General features: G+C 42.4%; 1 protein-coding gene across 3 annotated transcripts in view; it reads right to left on the bottom strand.

Moving 5' to 3' along the window:
• RASGRP3 (RAS guanyl releasing protein 3) overlaps positions 1-3,346 on the bottom strand; it is a 52,471-nt gene extending 49,125 nt beyond the window's left edge. For all 3 annotated transcript variants that reach the window (XM_042888099.1, XM_042888117.1, XM_042888126.1), the window contains exon 1: positions 3,137-3,346. The gene's annotated coding sequence lies outside the window, so the exon portion shown is untranslated. The remainder of the gene's footprint in view (positions 1-3,136) is intronic.
• Positions 3,347-17,957: the final 14,611 nt, after the last annotated feature.

The raw sequence follows: 17,957 nt of genomic DNA, 5'->3' as shown, positions 1-17,957 counted from the left end.
TGTTCCTCCTCCCATTGTTTTTTTTTTTTTTTTTGTGCATGTTGTATCCTTTGTGACACTGCTATGCTGTTCTATGTATATGGAATATAAAACCACTCTTGCTGAGGCTTGTAAAGGTGGTATCAGGTCAAGTTTCCCATTTCTTCTCGTCTTTGCTTCCAATACTAACTTGCTTTGTTTTGTTTTGTTTTTTAAACTTGTGTTTAAGTTTCTGATAATAAGAAATTTGATAATTTCCTCTTGCTATACGTTTCCATTTGATGACTGCTGCTATGTCTTGTGACTGGAGAAGCAGACTCCTTATCTTGTAACAATATTTGCACATGGCCGTGTGGTAAATAGGAGAAGGTAAGACAAAAGATATCTGCACACTGGATAAGGATTGTCTGGTAAAGCAGCTTTTTCATTTATTCTTGTTTATGCAACAATACTTTTCAAGTCCACTAAAGGCATAGGTAGCTAAAGTTAATGGTAATATCCCTTCAGGGAGAAGCAGTCCTTCACTGACCTTCACTCTTGTGCAGAAGACTGGTACAAAGCCTGTGCACCATTCAATTCTCATTTGAGCTGGGGGATTGGTGTCAATTCAAGCGGTGGTCACTGTTGTCAGTCTCCATTTGCATGTAGAACATCATGAACTGCTCCTTAAGCTTTTATCTTGAGTGCACTACATCCACATGTTCTGTTACAAGCAGGCTAGTTTTTGAGTTTGGTACAAGAGTTATGGGAAAATCAGTGTACTGTGTTTGAAGTCAGACCAGATGATCTAATCACTCTGCCTGCCTTTAAATTTTATCATCCTGTTGAAATAATTTTGCTTAAAATCAATGGGACAGCTCATATGCTTAAATTTAAGCACCTGTATAAACATTTGCACGAGTCAGGATGTTATTCAGCACATAGTCATAATTTCTTTGATAATGCCTGAAAAAAAAACAGCTTATTTTTTATGCTGGCATTTCTATTGTCAGTGTTGTGCAGCTGCTTCTTTTTGAAGAGCAATCTTGATGCTGTTGTGGATTCTGATTTCTTCACATGTTTTGGCTGTGCTTCTTTTTTGTGTTCTCTCTCCCCTACTTCTGCTTATTAAGTGAGACTGTACTGTAGACTATATATGTGACTTCAGAAAACCTTTGTTTCTCTGGGTAGGTCAGTGCTTCCATGTCTTTGCTGGGTTGTTTTTTTTGTTAGTTTGTTTTTAGTGTTAGTGGACTTGATGGACTTAGAGCACACAGCTCCCTGAGGTAAGAGAGCCTGCTGTAGTAGAATAGGGGCTTAGAGAGAAAAATTGGATATACTATTGCAACTGCAAGAGGAATAACAAATCCTGCTAAAACTGACCTACGTACCTGGTTATTTCTGTTACCCAAAATGCATTTTTGATGTCAGGCGAGTTATCCTTGAGTTAGACTGCTCTTTCCTGGGAAGCTCAGTAGCACGTGGTGCCCACAGTGATGGCAGCTGACTGGCATGCAAATGGTTTCATACTTCAACCTTGCACTTTTTAATTAAACCCCCTCAAAATTCAGATTGCTTGTTTTGTCTCCCTGCAGGTAAATCTCTTTCAGAAACTGAAAGGAACTTTGCCTGAAGGAGGGCATGCTAGCATGCTATGCTCATAACTCAAACTGTAGCCTAAAAGGCTTTTTCTTGAAAATACCTACAGAGGCTCCTACTTGACTCTCATTAGATGTTTTATCCTTTACAAGGCCATGCTTATAGCCTCTTGGAAATGAGAATTACTGTAAATAATCGAGTACTTTGAAGTCAGACAAAGAGAAGCCGGATCCTTTCTGTGAGTGTTATCTAACATCTGTTTCATTGGAATTGCTGCTTGGCACCTCCTTGGATGCAATTTTCAGCTGAATGCTGCTGTTTACAATTGCCCTATCGCAGCTTTTCACCTACATGGCTGACATCCTGCCTTGCTATCTTCACTAAGACAGACTTCAAACATAACATCCTACGGGGATACAGTATAATAACTACTCACCGTGCTTCCTTTTCACTAGGGGCAACTTTTCACAATGAGCCACTAATCCTAAATAACACTGAAATAACACATGAATAATCTGAATAGCACATGCACAGAGGTAGTGTATTAACACAGGTGAGATTCCTAGAAGGTTACCCTCACAGCTAGTTCAAAGGCAATAAAACTTTGTTGCTGAAATCCTGAATCTGGTATTCTGCAGCTTCTATCCTCCCGCTTTCAAATGGCAACTTTCCTTTGTTAGCAGAGGGCGTGTTTAAAATAGAAGAAAATAAGCATGATCTTAAAATAATTTTTCCTCTTAGAAGCCTGTCTTGGTGATGCTAATTCAATTAATTGATATGGTCTGCAGACCATTGTGTCTTAAAATGAAGCTTTCTACGTATGATGCCACGATAGATATTTGTCTCTATCTGAAAATAAGCATATTACAAAATCCCACTCACATTTGGCTGTTAGTTTTAATTAGACCTCCGAGTGGTAATTACATGGTGTTACAAAAAAGCATAAAGAATGCTAGATATTTATATGTACACATGGGGTATTGTTATGCATTTACCCACATACCTAAATATGTGCCATAATAAAGTCTGAGACTGTAGAGACTTTCAGTGCTTCAATTTTGGCAAAGTCCCTATCTTCATATATACCTCATGGGTCTGAGACTCAATTTTCACAGCACTTTAATTATAAATTGTATTTATGTTTATACATTCATATAATCTAAATGAACACATCTTACATAAACATATGTTCCATATAATTCTCCCTCCCTCTCTTTTTTTCTAAACTTTTATTTGAAGCCTTACACAGAGCTGACTTCTTTGGGGCAGGCAGCTTGCATCGGTCTTTCTCTAGCACTTTGTCACAATGATAAGATAAACGAGATGCAGGTGAAGAAAACAGAAAGAAGATCATGTGAACATATGGCACGGGCATCTTTCACTTCAGGAATAATCTGAGGAATCTGTAATTGAATTCAGGTTTCTTTCTTTAAAAAATTAGACATCCTGCCAAACCTTTATCTGAAAATCAGATACAGTTCCTTCTCCCAGGCTCGTGCTGTTTTCATTTACTAGTCCGGTCGCATGTGAAAAGACGCAGAGAATGCAGCCAGCAGAAATGCCAAAAGGAGACACTTACCTTAATCTGACAGATGTCTGACTTTCAGAGTGCTGCTTCAAAAAGCTCTTTGCGGCCACAGGGTTGAGATGCACAGGGTTGAGGTTATGTGCTGCCCGGCGGTGTCCCATCCATGGCTGCACCCAGCTGTGGCAGGGCCTGTGGAATGGAGCAGGGTCCTGCTGCGTTGGCTCCCAGCAGCTCACTGAGGCTGGGGCTCTTTTGAGCTCAATTAGTTCTAGATTGTTTGGCTAAATGGCAGCCACACTTCCTTCTATTCTTTCCCAACTTAGTTTTCCTGCCTCCAGTGGTGCTTTTTCCTTTCTTTGGTCTATAAATAGGCCTGCCACAGCACAGTCTATAGCAGTAAGGAAGGCAGGAAATGCGCTTAAACAAAGGAAAGATCTTAGGGTTGGGTTGTTGGTTGTGGGTTTGTATTGTTTTTTTTTTTTTTTTTTTCCCTCCCCCCAGTATAAGTAAAGGAATTTGATAAAGGTAGCTTTGCAGATGCAGTTGTCTGATGTGAGGTAAACACTTGTACTGAAGCACACTAGGATGTCATTGATTGTTTCAAAGGCCCTCTCAAATTTTAGAAAATAATTTCCAGTTTGACATTATACACGATTCAGATAATACTTACCTGGCTTTTTATGTTTTCCCTATTCCCGCTTTTTCTGCTGTCTGGATCTAGTCTGGGGTAATTGCTGTAAAAATAAACAAATCAACAAAACAAACCCCTTTCTGCTAATCCTTATAGCGATGGTTTCGTGTCAGTATAGCGGGGCACTCTGTTAAGATTGTGACACATGGTTCAGGGCTGGTGAATTAGTGTGGGCAGAGACTTACAAGAGTGATGTTGCTATGTGCAAAGTATTTCTTCTGGTTATGATTTGTATGTGAAATACATGCAAATCTTGAATCTTGCTAAATGTGATGAAAGTTAAAGACCTGTGGCATGTGACGAATTTAGAAAATACTATACCTTTTGTTTTATGTGTATTATGTGATCATCATTGTTATTTACTAGTATGGAGTTTAGGAATGAAATTGCAAATCTGTGGAAGTTTTAAGGAGATTAAATGATGTCAGATGTGAACGTCTGTGTTCAGATGTGGACTCCTCAGTGCAAAAGAGACATGGACCTGTTGGAGTGCATCCAGAAGATGGCCACAAAAATGATAGAAGGGATGGAACACCTCCTGAAGGAGAGGCTGAGGGAGCTGGGGCTGTTCAGCCTGGAGAAGAGAAGGCTAAGGAAAACCTGAGAGTAGCCTTTCGGTATCTAAAGGGGACCTACAGGAAAGAAGGGAACAGACTCTTTCGCGGGGTCTGTGGTGATAGGATGAGAGGAAGCGGTTTCAGATTTAAAGAGGGGAGATTTAGGATGGATATAAGGAAACGATCTTTTACAGTGAGGGCAGTGAGGCACTGGCGCGGATTGCCCAGAGAGGTGATGGAAACCTCATCCCTGGAGACGCTCAAGGTTAGGCTGGCCAGGGCTCTGAGCACCTGATCCAGCTGTGCATGTTCCCGTTCATTGCTGGGGAATTGGACTAGGTGACTTTTAAAGATCCCTTCCAGCTCTGATGATTCTGTGATTCTGGACCAAAGGACCTTGTATAAATACAAGAGGATCTTCAGGAAAGTTCCTGTCTTATTGAGAGCTTCCCAAATAAGCTAAGGCTAAGGCTGATGCTAAGGCTGCAGAAGCGGCCGTGTGTAAAAGCTGACTGAATGTGGAACAGACCTGACTAACTCTCTTTCTGAAAAGTTCATTTCTACAGTGTAACAGCATTCAAGTATGAAGTCGCTTAGCAGTATTTCACTTGTGCCTTTTTTCAAATGGGTTTAAAGCTTAAATCTGCTCAGTGAGTTGCTAGTGATTACAGACTTGAACTTGCATCATGTGTTCTCTGCGCACTGTGGTGCAGTCAGCACCAAGCACAACCAGTGCCCTGGAGAGGCTTAGTCTGGGTCAGCACAGTGCCAGCAGTGCCCAGCTGCAGAGCCTGCTTGCACCGTGTTTGAGGGCAGCCTTTCTTTCAAGCGCATGCACCTTGTCTCCATGCCAGTCAAAACATCTTGAAGGCATTGCAGATAGAAGGCAAGGTTGAAGCAGGATTCCTCTCCTCTGTCATTTTGACTTTGCACGCTGGAAGATATTCTTAGCCACTGTGCAAACTTTTTCATTCTCACTTCATGCTTGAGGAGAGAGCCTGCCTTGAGAGGTCTTGAGAGTTTCCAGTTCAGAATGTCCTTGGGGACAAGGTAGCTCATGGAGCTACAAAAGAGCTAGGAGCTGGGTGAGAAAGAGATGCTGAGGGCAAACGTTCATAAGGTTCAGTCAAATTGCTCTGTGTCAAAGCAGAAGAGATATATGTTCTCCAAGCTCCATTTTTCCAAATCTTTTGTATGCATCAGACTGTAGGATAAATAATGGCTGTGGGAGTAGATGCAGAGCAGAATAACACTGTTGTGCCCGTTCTCTGAAGGAACGCTTTTGGTACTCTGGAATTCAAAGCAGCTTTCACTGCTCGTTTACACTTTGTGCCTTGAAAATACATGCATGCCTGCGTGTGTTGGGTATGTAAGCAAACTTTTCTTTTTGGGGAGTGCCCATATCCAAGGTCAGCTTGTTCCTGACATGAATTCTTCACAAGAATTAACAAGCTCAGAGTGAATGATCCAAAGGCAGTGCATTTTACTGGATGCCGTAAGGGGGCTTTATACAGATCATCTTCATTTCTGCCAGTGAGCAGCAGGACACGACTCTGGAAGCTTTGATACAGTTTCCTCTGTACTGCTAATGACTGCATTACTTTAGCTCTGCACCTGGCTTTCCATAGCTGGAATGGTAACAATGGTATCCAAATTCCCATGAAATTGGAGTGCGGGAGCTTTTAAGAACAGCTTCCAAAACAAAAAGCTGAAATATCTGAACCTTCTCCTTTCCTCCTATGCTGCCCTTCTTTTGTGCTGCTGAGCAGTGTTGTGTCATGCCCAGTCTTTCCACTGACATCAGTGGGGAATAGGTTTGACATAAAGTCCTGCTCAGCGTGAGCCAGACAGTGTTATCTAGTTTGTCACATCTATATTCATAAAATAGCTTGAATTCTTCATAGTGTTGTTTCTGTCCCTCTTCTTTCCTCAGCTGTCTCCTTGCCTCCATGTTTCATCACCTTATGGAGTATGTTGCAAGAAATTACATAATCTTCCCTGGTGAAGCTATACGGAGAAACAACAAACAGGTTTTTGTCTTTTATAGCTCATGTTTAGTCTACCTAATTTAATGCCATGGAGATCACTTGTCTCAGAAGCATTGAGTAAGTTACAAGGACGCTGATTTTTCTTTTGATTTCCAATCCTGTCAAACACAGATGGTCTTTCTGGACTGCAGTGCGGGCTGCGGGCCAGATCCCTCGCTTCCACAAATCTGAGCTGATCCGAGCTGTCTGGGGAATCTGGCCAATTGGTTTTAATGGATCTGTGACAGTTTACAGCAGCTGAGGATATGTGAGTTTAAGAGCCTTTCTAATTATAGCTTATGTTCACAGTATAGAAAGTTTATTGTTTTCCTCCCCTCCACCATTCAAGCAAGCCATCACAACATAAAAATATCCTGACTGATCTACTGCTTGCTTGCAGCTGTGGGGCAAGCTGAAGAACAGTTCATTGTGATCTGAAAAAAAAGCAGTCAGGGAAAAGTACGGGTCAGACTCAAGCTGTGAGTCAACATACACATAGAGGGTAATGTGCTCATCGTCTGTCCTCTGTGTTTGTGGCCTCGTGAGGTTAGTGCTGCTGCTGCCTGCAATCCCTCATGCCTTCAGCTATTTGTGTGTCTTGGGTTGTGTGGTTATGAAGGGAGAGAGAGAGCAGAAGGCTGTTCTATTTCTCACCTTCTTGCTTATCAAATGCAGTGTGTTTCTCTGTACTGTGAACAAAGAGCATGATGGCAGCATAACAGTGAAGATTAAGCTTTACTGAAGAACTGCTGAAGTTGTTAAGGTCTAAACCCTATGCATGTCTCCATCTCTTCACTGTGATAGATTGCTATCCAAACAATCAGAGGCTTAAAGCTTTTGGGGAGATGATGACAGCAGGAAACATTACCTCTGTGTTATGGACGAGCAAATTGAGTAACTTGCCAAAGGTCTCACAGGAAGTAATACTTTTATCTAGGATGCTTATTCTGCTAGTTGTTCCTTCTTTTTGTATTTTCTTTGTATTTTACTCATCTCTTGTTCCTGTTTCAGCCCCATCTTTCTATTCCGTGTTCTTTGTATTCTACCTCTGTCCTGTTTAGTGTATGTATAATTTATTCTGGCGGAGTTGATCTTTGCTTGCAGCCAGCTCACAATTTCATGTTATGTTCCCACTTGTAAAATCTTCATGCATGTGCCCTCGAGCTTTCTTCTCTACTTGTGAAAAGCTGCTATAAATAACTGCAGCATTACAACCCTATGCTCCAGAACCCATTTGTCCCTCCATCCTGGGGGGCAGCAGGTGGTGGTTCATTCCAGGGAGGTAAAACAGGGTGCTTAAAGCTTCAGTGAGTTCTAGAACTGTCAGAAATGACATCCAGTAAGTTCCTCTGTGAAGCCTGTGCTGTGCATCTTCATGTGTGGTTTCTCTGCTCTCCCGGCTGCTTGATGCCATGCTGCTTGTCCTCATTCCTGGCTGCATCCCTCGTAGCAGCGGGGTGGGCAGCTGCCCTCAGTATTGTTAGAGTTATCTCATACACCTGCATACTGCTTCCATCTGCATCCATCTTATTTTCCTGTTTTATAGGTCACTGGAGAGAGAGCCTTTTTTAGAGCACCTTGCACAACCATGTGCCCTTTTTTGATTTGCATTTGCTCTGACTCAAAGGCATTAATAATGGTTAGAAGCCCTCAAGCTTTACAGACCCAGACTTCAGCTTGTAGCTGTTTAATCTCAAAAGCCCACTTTTCTACTCCTGGATTTGTTTTAATGTGTGTATTTTAGAATTGAAATTTCCAAGAGAAAAAGTTAGAAAACATATGGCAGTGACAGATCACTTCTACATTGGTGTAATGCACTGATAAAGGAGCAAGAATACATTATACAGGCAAGGCATCTGTAGCAAAAAGGCTTTTATTATGGCTTCCAGAGCCTGGGTGTCCACCGTTGTATTTACCCTTTGTAGGCAGGTGTAGATTGAGAAAGAACAGTCTTTTAAAATGTCTGAAGTTTACGTGCTTTGCTCTTAGGCAGGTAGGGTTAGCGTTTTTTTTGCTAACTTCCTCTTGCAGTGATACATTGAGCAAGGTGAGTTACTTCACACTTAGGACTGTGCAAGTTTATTCCCCCTTTGCTTCTTTTGCCGTAGTTTAGAGGGTTGCCATCTTCTAACCAAACTTTTCTGGTTTTCAAGGAACCAACAGTCCTTTGGCTCCCAGTCCAGGAGAAGTACACAGGTCAAGTTGTGCTCGGCACTGTTGTGCCAGCTTGTGCAGAGTCCTGGTGAATGCCCTTTGCTGATGCTTGGAGTGGGGCATTCTGTCCCAGATGGGTCTTTGAGGCATAGCTGCAAGCAGCGCGGGTCTCTGTTTGAGTCTGAGTCATACTGACGAAGGTGCTCTCACTGGAGTGGTAAAACAAGCCCCGTCAGTCACAGGAACATGGACCTCTTTCTATCATGTGCTCTTGGAGTGGTTTTGTCCTGCATTAAGTGACATCTCTTCTTCAGTGCTAAATCTGTTGCCTGCACCTGTCTCGTTGTGCTGCAGCCTCCTGTGATCTTGCTAAAGGAAGAGTTGCTCTTTCCTGGTCCCTGCGGTGCTGGCATGTCACCCCCTGGCTGGCAATAACTGGGCCATTGGGAGGCCCAGAAGCAGGCATAGGGGCTGTGAGGTTTCTCCATGACTTCAAAAGGATGAGGATTACACCAGAGCTGTCTGTCCTGTAGTGTTGGGAAGATGAGTGTCTGCCTGTGGCTCTTTGTTCAGCATTCCTAGGAAGTGTTCCAGTGCAGTTAATGTTTTCTGTATCTGCTTGACCTGCCCAGAGGAGCTCACTTTACATGAGCTAGCCCAGCTGTTCGCAGCCGGGATAGGAATGTTGTTATGCAGGGAGATTAAATAGTTTATTTCTCATCCATCAGGATGAGGCCTCAGACAGCTAGTCAGCTGGGCTTCTAAGGTGACAGCTTTTACCTTGGGCTAATGGATGCTTTATAAATAGCCGTTGTTAGACACTAATTGCTCTGCTGGAACCTTTACTCGTTCAGCATGTTTTTATTCTCATTTCTAGCCCAGGCTTTTCACTGGCTGCCATCAGCAGTGTTCCCTGTCTGAGGCTTCACAGTTGGCTCAGAACTTCACTGCAGACATACAGATGGTGTCCTCTTGGAGCTATTTCTGGAGATGCGCTGTTATCCTCTGAGCTGCTGATTTTTATCATCATTCCTTAAACCCGAAGAGTGTGGCACTTCAGATGCTGTGCTGACCTCTAGTGACAAAGACAGAAGAAAAAGCGTCTGCTTTTAACACCTATGAATGCCAAAGCTTCTCCATAGTTCTCCTTTCTGCAGTTTGCAGCCCAAACAAATCATGAGGGTTTCATCTCTCCTCATGTGTCCCCACGTTTTGATGATATGTGCTTATATTTCTGCCCAGTTGTTGAACAGCTGCTGCTGAATCCAGATTTGCTAGTTGTGCAACAGGAGAATTCTATAATCATTTATAAACGTTTATAACATAATAAGTTAATGTTTTTACAATCCGCTGATACTCCATTTATGGAATCATAGAATCCTTAAGGGATTCCTTAGGGGAAAAGACCCCTAAGATACTCTTATCCAACCGTCAGCCCATCCCTCAGTGCCACAGCTCCCCTCCGCAGTTCCGTCCCACACCTCCCTGGGCAGCCTGTTATGATGCTACAAGAAAATGATTTATGTAAAGCTAACTTAACTCCCATAACTCAGAGTTTGAAAACACTGATGTGAATCTTCCTTTTGTCCCTTAAGTACATGTATGCTTTAATTCACATTTTGCATTGTCAGTGGGGAACTTGATAGGGTTTGGTGAGATAATATTTGTTCTGAAACACAGAATAAATTTGTATTAGCAGATTGCTTCACTACTTCTAGATCTCTTTCAAAAGGTTTTAAACCTTTTGTGAGTTTTTTTTTTTCTATAAATGCAGAAGTGTTTTTTTCTTTAAACAATTTATTTGGCACTGTTTTGAATTATTATTATTATTATTATTATTATTATTATTATTTACTTCTATAGAGTTAGGAAAATGTCTTTCTTCCTGTTTTGTGAGCTGAGTTATTCCCTGTGTGAGTCCCCAGAAGTCAGAAGAATTGTACCAAAATCAGATGAGAAAGCATTAACACAGATCGTCCAGTGGAGGGCCACAAAGATGGTGAAGGGCCTGGAGCATCTCCCCTATGAAGAAAGGCTGAGTGAACTGGGTCTGTTCAGCCTTGAGAAAAGAAGACTGGGACCTGATCCAGGTCTATAAATATCTAAGGTGTGGGGGGCAGAATGGCGAGGCCGGACTCTTTTCAGTGGTGAGTGGAGACAGGACAAGGGGAAACGGCTGGAAACTGCAGCATAGGAAGTTCCGCACAAACATGCGCAAGAACTTCTTTACAGTGAGGTGACGGAGCACTGGAACAGGCTGCCCAGGGAGGTGGTGGAGTCTCCTTCTCTGGAGATGTTCCAGACCTGCCTGGATGCCGACCTGTGCAACCTGCTGTAGGGAACCTGCTTTGGCAGGGGGGTTGGACTCAATGATCTCTGGAGGTCCCTTCCAACCCCTACAATTCTGTGATTCTGTGATTAACAGACAGTGTTAATACAGAAGAAGAAAGAGAAGGAATTTTGGGGAAAATTTCAAAGAATGGAAGCTATGAAATTAGAAGCGTAAGGGAATGGAGGGATCTGCTGCAGGGATCTTTTGGGCCTGCTCTAGATGCTGATGAGAACATGCACAGGGAGCCCTTGCTCGGGGTGCCACCAAGTGTCTTGTAGCTGTTTTGAGTTAGGTATTTAGACAGGAAAATACTTAGTATTAGATTTTCCTGGCTTGTCTTCCTTATGGTGCATGTTTGTGAGTGTTTTGTTTTAGTCTAGTATGTGGTAGATGTAACGTTTGTAGCTAGTGCTCAAACATAAACTAAGTTTTATGGGATGAAGTAAGGGCCAGCTTGGCTGAAAGCAGTTATTGCTACCTTGTGGTGGAATCACCCAATACCAGAACTATGACCAGATGTTAAATTAATATGTATAGCTGGATGCACTGTGTTGTTTCCTTCACTAGTGAAACCCTCAAAAACTTCTTTAGCATTAATCAACTTTGTTTTATATTCAGTGTAATGAGAATGGGATAGCATTGCAAGAAGCAGTGTAGTTAATGTAGTTCTTTTGTGTCTTGAAAAATGACTTCTAAGCATGAGCAAATGTGAATGAAAGTTCCACATTAATTCAGCTCGCTGCTGCAAAAAACAAATGATTTCCCTTTCCTTTCTTACTTTATTTTTGAAACTTCCTTATCCTGTGTTTGCTGTGTAGCTCCGTTTGGTGATGTTGCAGGCCGGAGTACGTTAGCTGCTAAAAGTATATTTGAAACTTCTTGCTTATGGTAAAAAAAAGGCAAGCATGCATGTTGCAGCCCCTTGGGTAGTTTTGAGAAGAATATAAATATGATGTGATGGTGGTATCCTCTGTTTCTACGAGGTGAGAGAACGCTGTGAGATGATGCTATATTCGTGACGGATGTGATCAGCTTACCTTGGCAGGAGATGTCTCAGCACCGGATTGTAGCTATCACTTTCACCACATGGCACATCTGTATTTAGGGACTGAAAACTACTTTGTGGATGCCTGTACCAGTAAACAGGAAGGAATTAGTGCATGGGAGGCTGAGACTTTGGTTGTGAGCTGATGACGGGGTAGGCTGGAGGGGAGGGAGTATCAATGGAAAGGAGTATCAAATGGGACAGAAAATAGGGCATGCTTTTGCGTATGGCTGCCTGCAGCAAGGAAGATGAGTATGGATCCAGGGAACAGTGCCCACTTGTAGCAAAAGAGGGACCACTGAAATGACTGGAAAATTGACTTAATTTTAAGGTGGAAACAGACTGTCTTTGGCTGGGGATACTGGAACAGGTCCTACCCACCCTTTGGGGCAGTTATCTCCTGGATGAGAAGTGGCATAAATGAAACTTCTGTTGTGAAAAAAATAAAATTATTGCTTAGCTGTACTCAAATCTTTCCTGCAGGAGACATTCCTCATCAAACGCTCATAGTGGGATTTTTCAGAAGAGACTGGCACAGCCTTTGCTCTGCCACTGAACTCCATGGAGATGCCACAGGCTTTGGTGGGAAAACAAGCTAAGTCAATCTGTAGTGCTTTGGAAAGTCCAGTCTGGAATGGGTCCTGGCAGCATAACTAGATAGGGATTGGAGGTGATGCTGAAAATGTCACGTAGAAATTTTCCATGCTGGCTAACAGTATCCTCTTCATCCCCTCTGGTTTAGAACTAATGGAAAGCAGTGTGTGGAGAAGCATGACTTTCAGGGAAAGGAAAATCAGCATAGAAAGTAATAAAAATACCCAGATTTCCTCTCTCCTCTGTGCCTTTCGTCAGGACAAAGGCTTCACTGCAGAACTTTCCTTCTAACCTGAGATTGCTGCTTAACTCTTCGTGTACATAGTGCGTAATGCTCCTTCAGGACAGGATACTGCTAAAGTGGGATGAGCAGATCTGTGTCTTCCCCAGAGTGAAAGGCAGGCTCCCGGCACTTTCTCAGATGTGGGAGAGGAAGGGGAAGGGCATTATAGAATTATAGAGCGGCTTGGGTTGGAAGGGATTTTAAAGATTATCTAATTCCAGTCCCCATTTCACATCCTTTCTGTCAGGTTGCCTGTCTTACATAGGGTTAGGGCACAGAGGCTGCTGTATCAGATCACGTCCTCTTGACATGGAAAAAATGTAGTTTGGAAGGGACCTCTGGAGGTCTCTAGTATAATATTCCACTTCAGGCACGGCAAGATTCAGAGTTTGGTGAGGCTACACAGCTGCTGAGGTGCAGGGCTGTGTTCCCTGCTTGGTGTACAAACACAGCCTTTGCTGGCTATGGAACAGTGACCCAGGAGGCTCCAGGTTTTGTGGTTCTCCTGCTGTTAATGCAGTGACTGGAGCCCAGTCCTTGGCATTTTCCAAGGCTGCTGTTGTTCTCTAACAAGCTGACACTGTTGTCACTCAAAGGGAAGTCTTCAGCAAACTGCTCATTTTCCTCATTCACATAGATTTCAGATCTTCTGATAGGAAAAAGCCATACAAATAACAAATTATGATTTCAGGAGTGAAAATTATGATTTCATATATGGCAAATTCACCTTTTTATTTATTTATTTATTTATTTATTTATTTATTTATTTATTTATTTTGCTTGAATGGCTCCCTTGGCCAGCTTGGTGTTAGTCCCCACAGCAAGAACAAACTGCTCTTCAAAGTGGGTGGCATTGCTGAAGAACAATACTGTAGCCTCTTTAAGAGGCAGCAGTGGGGTTTTTAAGTTTGGTGTGTACTTTAAAGGCATGCTGTGGTACTTGTTGGTGGCCAAGTCTGGCCCATGCCATGCTCTACTGGGATCTATCACCTTTCCCTTTGAAAAACTGGGAGGGATTGCCAAAGCCAGGATTCTCTCTGCTGCCACAGCTGCCATGTGGACATCTGTCCAGGAGCAGTGAGGGATTCAAACTGGATCACTGTGAGCTAATGTCCACAACAACTGTTTGGAGCCCTCAGTGTTTTGGGACTTCTCTTAGTCAGGAATTTGTCTATGTCAGTTGCCTCTGAGCAGCCGAATATTTTCATGACTGCCAATTTTGTCTGTTGAATTCAAGCAATTTTGCCTGCTGTGACAGTGTTTTTCCCAAGGAATATTAGGGATCACTTTGAATACTGTTTTAATTTTGGCTATTTTTTCACTGACAAGCATCCTAACAGGAAAGTGTCTGTTCATATCTAGTGTCTAAGTGAAATGTCTCTGTCAGTGCCATAGTGCCTTTGTTCTCTTTAGCTCCATTATAATGCTACTGTGCTAGCAGAATTCAGTTTTAACCACATCAGCAATCTTGTAACACCACTTTTGTAGCAAGGAAATGGCTGGCTGGAGAAGGACTATATATTAAAAAAAAAAAAAGAGGTTGATATGGGTATAAAAAGTGTTGGTGCCATTTGGTATAAATTGTAATCAGTTCCAGACTGCTGCACTCAAACTTGAATCAAGGAATTGTACTTAGTGGTTTTTGTATTTTTAGGGTTCTCACCTAAACCACAGCCCTTGTAACCAGTAAATGGCTACAGCCATGGTGTCCAATCCCTCCTCTTAACGATGTAAAGAAAATGTTTATTTAACTATGAATTGAAATTGTATTCCTGAGCCCTGCAGCTTTTCAGGTGAAGTGCCAGAACCAGTCACACTACACTGGGGCAAAGTAGGTGGGCTCAAGGCCTGGGTTCAGATAAACTGGATTTCACTTAATTCCTTCAATTGTATTTTGTTTAAGGCATTTCTGAAGGCCTGGAGCCAGTCAACATGGGAAAAACACTGGGATCTGAATGGAATTTAGGCTGGTTGATATGCTTCTGGCTCCCTCTTTGTCTTAAGTCAAATAATGTGTAAAAAGAGGCAAAAGGAAAAGGCAGAAACATGCAGAAAGTAATAGGCTTGTGTAGTGTCAGCAGTGGATAAGTGCAGATTTAATGAGGCTGTTGAACCAGAATATTTCCAAGCTGGAGGCATGGTTTGGGTCAACTGCTGCACCTTTGAGTCAGACAGGGGAGATGGAAGGACACACCAAAACCTCTGCTGTGTACTGCTGATAACAGCAACAGATAGGCTAAGAGCTTATTGAGGCATGGGTTGTCTGGCTGGTTTGGGTTTTTTTTGACCCAGAGTGAGTGTGTGTCTGCCCGAACTTACTGCTACTGATAGCTTTTAACCCTGTGACCAGTTTCAGCTATACGTTTAAGGAAGAGAGGACCAGAAGGATGGTAGTTTGAGGCCTTCACATTTTAATGAACAGCTAGAAAGCAGTGATGCTTGCTGTGAGCAGGCCAGCTGTTGGCGTGGCAGTGGCTGCATCACTGCTCGTGTGGCCTTCCAGCCCTTCCAGCTGCAGACCTGTGCCTGGTGGGTAGGAAGATGCAAGGAGCTGGAGCTGGCCTGCTGAGGGGAGCTGTGGGGAAGGGCTGTAGGAAAACAGGCTTTGTTTTAGTGTTTTTTGCTCACGGAATGACTTGGGTTTGTGTTTTTTCTCTGAAGTCACAAAGCGACTTGGAGTGTATATTGTTTGAGAATGGCAAACTCCCAGGCTATTCTAAACTTGTTGTTTTAAAAAGATGCAATAAATCAGCGAGGAGTCAATCCTTGGCTCAGAATTACTTGGTCCGCACAGTGTTTGTCCCGAAGCAAAGGCTTTTAAGGGTACTGAAGTTTAACTGTCATTTCCTTAGCTGTCGCACTGGGATTCTCCTGGGAGCAGCAGAGACTCGCACTGCCATCCTAACTCCCTAACTGGGGGAGGGTTGGAGCAGTACTGAGATGTGGAAGCCTGAGGCTGCAGTGCTGGCTGTGATGGCAGCACAGGGGTGTAAGCCAGCTTTCACAGATGAGCCCAGCCCATTTCTGAGGCAGGAGGAGGCCATCCAGGGGAGAGAGATTGGGAAATTTCACGACAGCCAAATGCAGAACAGAATTCTTTAATCCAGATTTCAGGGTAACACCTTTCAGGAAGAATTTCTTTTAGCAAGGATTATCAAAGATATATAAAAAAGAGAATATAATCTAATGTGCAAGTACTCAGCTCCTTACAGCATAGTTCTATAATGTGGTGATGATGGGAAGCTCCTAAAAGTTTGGGGAAAAGCCACAGATCTTCAGAAGAGTGCAGCTTCTTCGCATGTGAAAGAGCTGCTCTGTTCTCAGAAGTACAGCTCTCTGTTGTTACTGTGCTTTCAGTTTCTCCACTTTAAATTCTTGAGCATCCGTTTCAGGCACTTCTCTGCTTCTTGAGGACATGTGGATTTTCACAAAAAAGGAGGATGAAATAAGCCCCAGCAAAACTCCTTTCAATGAAAGGAAGGTTCTGGTAACCTTGGAGGCAGATTTGATCAGTCTATAGAGTTACGTACTGGAGGGACAATGATTTAGTGAAACTGTTTCTGAATTCTGAATCGTGCTTAGATACAGAATGTGTTCTCTTAAATTTCAGGATGCCTCTTTTTAATGAAGTAGTGGACTCAGCTCTTGTGGGCAAATCATCATTGATAAGGAGAGAAAAAGAGACACAATATGTGAATTTTCAACTGTCATCACAGAGAAGAATTTCCATCAGTACCTTAAACAGAAGTTGACTGGAAGGAAGCCACAGCAGTATGTTAAGAGTTTTCAGTGGGTATGTCTCAGCTATAACTCTGTGTATTGGTTTTTGAGATTTTTGTGCATCTCACACTCTTATTTGAGAAAATTTAAGGAGATAATAGGCTGTAGAAAATTTAAATTTAAGCAGGACAACTATGAGCCAAAGCTACAGCATTTCCTAGCATGATCAGATTTTTCTTCTTTTTCTGTAACCACAGCAGGTAAGCAGGTAGTTTTTCTTCTAATTTTAGATAAGCTGTAGCGTTCTTCTTCTGACTGAGGAGAGAGACTGGCCCTCCATCCTTTTCCTGCTTAACTCCAGAATAAAGTTGTACATGTTTGATACTTTGCAAGTAGTCTTTTCCTTGAAGATACCTCCTAACATTTTTATTTGGGACAGTTTCCTTCATTTTTCATAAGTCAGATCTTAAATGTACAATGTCTTCACTTGTCCTAGTGTCAGACTTTGGCAGTTACAGAGGAGAGGCCCTGAGAAGGACCCATGCTTCCACAGTGAACAGCGACAGGGGCTTTAATGAGACCTATTGAGGGCTTAGTACTTAGAAGGATACAGCGTACAGCATTTTTAGTTCTGTGACTGACCTAAATATTGTAAAGTACTCAGACATGAAACAAGTGTTCCTTTTCTTTGGTGAAATGAGAAATAAAAGTCAAATTTTCAGGCAATTTGAAAGTCTCATTTTATCCTTTTCCTCTTAATGCAGGGCAGGTCTGAAAGACGCAACAAAAAATGTTTCATTTGGAAAACATCACAAGGACCTGCTGTAGGATTGCCAAAGTAAACTGTTTCATTCTAGAGGAGGTCGAAGTGAAACATCTGTCAGTCTGGTAATCTTTGTGTCCTTCCACTGAAAAATGGAGCCGATGGGAAGGTACAGTTCAGCAAGCAAAGAAAAGGAAATTCTCCCTCTTCTCTTAACTATTTCTGAAAACTGAGCCATCATACTGAAGAGCCTGATTCGCAGACTTAGTGGGAATTACGCCTGAGCCAGGTAGCAAGAAAAGTTCCATGGAAGACAACATCCAAGTCAAACAATTTCTGTAGGTCTGGGTTTGAAATCCTCACCCTGCAAGTCTTAACTTCAGCCATCAGCTAACTCAGTTTCTGGTCTTATTAAAACAAGATGAGAGGAAGAAAAACAGCCAGGCACCTCCCTCGCACTGCTGCAATGTAAGTTAATTCTAGTACTGTAAACACCCTAGGGTTGCATTCATGTAACTTAAATACCAATAAGGGAAATAAAAAAGCCTACAATTAGTAAATAGCTTTTTCTAAAAAAAAGGTGATTTTATTGAGTTTTAATATACAGCTTTAATATGTTAGGGTAATCATACAAGATCTCTCGTGTTCAATTTACACATTACAATACAGACGTGAGCTAAAATCTTTTGTTTTAATGTACAAAAGG

This window comes from Lagopus leucura, unplaced genomic scaffold (assembly GCF_019238085.1).
Source record: "Lagopus leucura isolate 7727_CA_CO unplaced genomic scaffold, USGS_WTPT01 Super-Scaffold_73, whole genome shotgun sequence".
Classification (NCBI taxonomy): domain Eukaryota; kingdom Metazoa; phylum Chordata; class Aves; order Galliformes; family Phasianidae; genus Lagopus; species Lagopus leucura.
The sequence above is the reverse complement of the archived record's forward strand: the minus strand, read 5'-3'. Positions and strand labels throughout refer to the sequence as shown.